This window comes from Theobroma cacao, chromosome 5 (genome assembly GCF_053813885.1).
Source record: "Theobroma cacao isolate CCN51 chromosome 5, ASM5381388v1, whole genome shotgun sequence".
Classification (NCBI taxonomy): domain Eukaryota; kingdom Viridiplantae; phylum Streptophyta; class Magnoliopsida; order Malvales; family Malvaceae; genus Theobroma; species Theobroma cacao.
The window spans coordinates 41,162,616-41,168,615 of record NC_142643.1 but is presented as its reverse complement, the minus strand read 5'-3'; positions in this window follow the sequence as shown (position 1 = coordinate 41,168,615).

Here is a 6,000-nt window from a genome sequence, read left to right as displayed (position 1 = left end):
TTTGTCTAATCAGAAATAATTGTGAATGGGGCAACCTTGACAGTTACTTCTCACTGAATAATAGGCAACAAACTTGATTATTGTCACACCATTTAAGCTTTTAACAAAAGGCAAGGTATTCTGGTTTTAGGTCAAGTTGTCCTGAAATTTCTGTGGCATTTCTTGGATTCCTGTCATGCAAAGTTTCATTAAAAAAAATGGAAAAAGTTAAACTTTTATTGAGTTGTCTTTGAACTTTCCTTCATATTAAATAATTAATAATTATCACGTCTAGTCGTATTATTATCATAAACTACTACGATTTTTTCCTGCATACTCAGGGAACTTCATACATAGTTGACATCTGTTTTGCTCTTGTTTTCTATGTTGTCTGTATCTTACAAAGGTTTTATTACGACCATTGAAAGATAGTTATAGCCTCGCATTTTTTCCCTTAAATATATTTACAAAGGTCAAATCAAATTTTCAATGATTGCCAAATTAAAATGTAGCAGCCAATTGGTATATTTACCTTGTTACGACCAAGTTTTAATACTTAATTGATCAGCGACACAAAGTTTTGTTTCTAATAGATCTACTACGATTATTATTATTTTTTGTTTATTTCTTGAATTAATCGTAAAAGAACCCAGAAGAGTGACTAATTGAAGTAATTTAGATATTTCGATTCATTTTCATTCTGCCAAAGACATCTTAAAGTTTCAAAACCAATTATTAGTGAGGTCAAGGAGCAATAACTATGAGACGAAAAGTGATTCCGTCTTGAATTGGAGAGAGGGGTGCTATTTGAATCCGGTGATAGGAACACGAAGGAAGAATAGAAAAAAAAAAAAGAAAAAAGAAGAAGCCATAGGAACGACTATGGGTGCACGAAGAAAGAAAAGAAAAGAAAAGAAAAGTAGTGGATTGTGTGACAACTTGGATATCCAGACTTGAAGAAAAGGTACCCATGTTACAATTCCAATATTAATTGATTACTTGTTTTAAGTTAATTAAATTAATTAATTTATTAATTAACTAATATTTTTGTCAAATAATGTAAATTAATTAATTTAATTTTTTAAAACTTAATTAATTTACTAAAAATAAATAATTAGTAATGTCACATATTTTAATATTTGAATAATTAATATATAAATATTATATTATATTTATTATGTTATTACTTATTAATTTAAGAGATAACGTAAAAAAGTTAAAAATTTACATTAAAAAAATATAAATTTATTCAACTTTATATTTTCATATATAATTTTATAAATTTACATAATATTCTCAGCAAAGCATTTCCAAACCAAACACTACAATACAATCACATTCACAGCAATCATTATTTTTTTATGCTATAAAACACGTGACAATATTATCTTTTTAACAATCACATTTCTAGTAAAATATCAATCGCCACACAAATCCTTACAATTTTACTTCTCAACAATTTAATTAAAATTTCGTTTAATTGATATTTATCATCAAAGGAGCCACTTTCATTTTGCCAAGACATCCTAAATTTCACAACCTAAATTATAAGGTTGTCGAATATAAGCTAAATTATATTTTAAAATCCTTATCAATCCGTTTGGTTGAATTATATCTAATTAAATGAGAGCAAAGATTAAAAGTTTATATACCTTGCATATATATGGGAAGCTTGGTTGTGTCCTATTTAGTACATTTATGGCATTAAATGGATTGAGTTCTGGATTCATGTTTGGTTGGATACTGAATACAGGTGAGTTAGACTCCATTACAAGACAAAATAACTTATTTTGTAGTGTACTCCAGCAGCATTGTTGCCTCCTTTGATGATAATTTCTCTTATGAATGAATCCACTACTTACACTGATAGACAATAAATGTCAACTTAGGTTGAGAAATATTGGCCTTTAATTGAACTACCTTAAAAGGTTGCATATTGGGCTCATGTAAAGCATTAACTTTCCTGGACTAGCCACCTGCTTTCTTGTGAATTTAGGAAGAGCATGGAAGATAAAGCAAGGTTCAATATAAACTAGTTAATCCCTTGTCTTTGCTTTAGTGATTGAAGTTAAAAATTAAAATACACATATGAAAATCGTAGTCCATAGCACTAAGCGTCGATATTCAGGCACCCATATCAAAGGTACTAAACATAGTCTCACATGCGGTTGTAGTCAGCTCACACCCTCTTAGCTTAACACAGGCCCAGTCAAGGTCTCAGACTTTTATAGACCTTATGATGTGCTTAGGGTAATAGGGTCACAAAAACCACACTATCGTGCTATAGTGATGGATTCACGAAGTACCAGTTTTCAGTGTTAATTTTGTGCAATGATGCTGAGCGATGGTCGATAAAACAAATCCATAAGATTTCTAATATAGAGGATCCACGAAAATGGCAATCGTATAATATATGACTCGAATCATTACTTACTAGGTGTGAGCAGTGAATTTATACTTAGAAACTAATTGGGAGGAGAGAGTAGCCAAAAAGAAAAAGTTTAAAAAAGCATACTTGGTAATTCACTCAATATTTTACAAAGAAAAATTATAACTAAAAACTTTGATAATTGAAACTTGATCTTTCCTAGTGAAAGAGTTGTCTTATATAGGCATTATAAGATCACATAACAACAAACTAATCATTATTTGTGATAGTGACTTGACACTTATAAAGTTCTTATAACAAGATTAAAATTACATTATATATTAATTATTGGTGCACATTTTTTTAAAAATTATAAAAATAAAAATATAAAAAAAATATAATTTCTTTTCATTCCTTTTGAGGTGACGTTACTTTTAAAGAAAGCATTGGAGTCCTTTATTTTTTGTCTTGATGCATTTATTTGCTCATGACTTGGCACTCTTGAACATAGACTGAATTTTGATCTTTTAGGCTTTGGATTTTTGGGTTTTCATGGGCTGTCGAATGGGAAATTGAGATGGCTATTGTCTGCTCCAGGGGAGAAGTTGTAGTCGAATATTTGTTCAAGGGATCTGTTTGTTGCTTCCATTTCATCTTCAAGAGATACTTTTTCACCTTTGCTAGTGGATGCCTTGGTTATTCTTGGCTTTAGGCATAGCTCATTAACAAAAATGTCTTCTGGATCAAAATCATCACCCAAGTCATATGGATCATTCTTAAAATCATAGGCATAGGGGTCTTGGGTTTGTTGGAAGCTAGCTCGAGCTTTTGACTGGGCTTTTTGAATTATAGGTGTTTGTCAATTTGAGTTCCATTGAACTGACTTCAGCTTGGATAGATTGAACTTGAAGACAAGATCTAATGGTTTTATGGTTGGATTTTTATGTTTGTCTTCGTAGATTTGTCTGTTAACCCTTAATTGAGTGATGTAGCTTCCAAGGTATTCCTTTCCAGGTTGGTCATGAAGCTGGGGCTAAATTTCCATTAGAATGGCTATGTTCACCTCATAGAGTTGTTTTTTATCTCAACATACTCTTGAGGATGGAAATGAATTTCATTATGGAAGGAGTGGGGTTGGCTAGAGAAGATGGTCATACATGGAAAGTATTGGATAGCATCTGTATATTTGTAGAGCTTGTGAAATATGGTGAGAATATACCTATGATCCTTATAGAACTTTTAATACGTTGTAAGCCATTCTTTTCAAATAGGGATGGGCTTGAACCAGTTAAGAAAATATTTGAGATGGTCATAGTGCAGGTCAAGAATGTGTTTGTTAGGCCTAAATATGTTGTTAAATTTATTGAGAGTTCACGTGAGAAGGTCAAATGAAAATTCAATGATACCGTAGTACAAGTGATAGAAATATCAAAGAAAACAAAAGGAGTTTTTTGAAAAAAGTTGTCCGGTAGGAAAATAGATGGATGAATGAGTATTTGGGAAGGATTCCTGTAACAAGACTGAAGTTACATTATAGGCAAAGAAATTAGGGTTACAGGCTTTTGTGGTTCATCAAAAGTAGTGTTAGATAGGCAGTAGACCTAAACGTGTGAAGTTGAAATAATTGGTAAAGGGCCATCTATCCTTGTAGGTGCAAGCCCATTAACTCAATCTTAATCTCACATGTGATGCAGATGCAAATACAAACTTGGCATGCACGTTTCAAATGCTTTTTTTTTTTTTATCTTCAACCTTCAACTTCAACATCACTATGTTCATTGAAGTAAAATTTTTTTAGAATCACAAAAAGTGAAAATTTTCGTGCTCAAACAATTAAAGTATTTAAATAATTCTATATTCCTATATATTTTTTAATATAATTTTTATATTTAAAATCAAAATAATTTAATTTATTAATTTTAAAAATTAAAATAATTTAGTCTCTTTTCATGATATCGTTTAATTTTACCATTAAAAGAAATAATATCAACGACTAAATTAAAGAAAATACATGATAATAAAAATTATTGGGATACTTTTACCATTGCATACTATGTTTAGTTATATAAATAGAGACCTTATATATATATATATGGCATATCGGAAGATTTATTGATATGTTTTTGGGACCCATGTACTGTTAATCTTTTATTGTTCAAATCAAGATTAAATAATAAGAAATGAGTTTATATTTGATACATTTGTCAATGCATAAATTCTATATAGGATTAGTGAACCAAATGTTATAACTTCAATATAAATAAATTTAAAAGTTGAAAATTCTCAAAAATAAATAATCATAATTTTTAAAGTAAGTTATAGATGAATATTAAAAGGTACTTTTTTATAAAAGCATATTAAAATGTATTATTACTTTATATATTAGTGAAGTTTTTGAATTTCATAAAAGGGATTAGATGTAATTAATTAATTATTAATTTCCATAAATATGCTCAATGGAACACATTTAAAACTCTATCTCGAATGTAGAGGATAAATTGGAATACACAAATCATTTCTTACTTTTCTATTTATTTGCTCATTTTAGAGTTGTTCAAATTGGGCCAACTCAACCAATTCAATAGTTTAGCCCACTCTCTTTCTTCTCTTTTCCCCCTTCTCTCCCAAACAAACACTTTCTGTCTCTCTTTTCATGGCCAAAATTAAAAAAAGTTAAATTGAAAGTTGTCACATAAACTGGTTCAAAATTGACCCGCAAATAATTAAAAGTTTGAGATTAATTATTATGGTTGTAAATAAATTTTAAATATACATTACACCTTATATATTTTATACATTTATATTAAAATAATATATTATTTTAACATATTAATGACTCGTAGTTAGGGTACATGCTAATAGGATGAAAATACAGTTGAACTTATTTCAAGTTGTTCCTATATATCATATTTTATACATCCTTAAAAGTAGATTCATTTATTTTTTGTTGTTACGTAGAGAAGTAGACTGATTTGTTTAGTAATAATTTAATTTTCATATTTTCACTTATCCATAAAAAAGATTTTCATATTTTGACCAATAAGAGGATAATAAAATTATTCTTTAAATTTTATTGATAAGTAATTATTCTTTAAAATTTTAAACACAAATATATATACATCATATTTTTATTTTTATATAAAATAAAATCCATTGTATTTTAGCAATGAAGATTATTCTTATCTAAGAAAAATCATAGAGCCATAGGAAATAGTTCAAGATTGTTTGATAAAATCAAGTTTGGTCTATTCTTATCTTATAAAAATCTTTTTAATATGCTTTTTTTGTATAATATTCAAAAAAGTTTTTGAAAGTTTTAATTTTTTTTATTTTTTAATATATTTAATTAAATTTTTATATTTTTATTTTAAATTAAATATATTATTAATTATTATTAATTTTTTTAATTAAAATAACACATGTTATTTTATATCACAAAACATTAATATATGACATGATAATATGACAAATTTACTTTTCACAAGTGTTATATGAATAGAAATACGATAGATGCTATTTTGATTAATAAAACTTAATTGATGTATAATGATAAGAGTTTATTTGATTTAAATAAAATTAAAAAAATTGATTGAATATTATAAAAAATAAAAATTTAATAAAACTTTTTTAAAATATTATATTTCCTTTAAGGG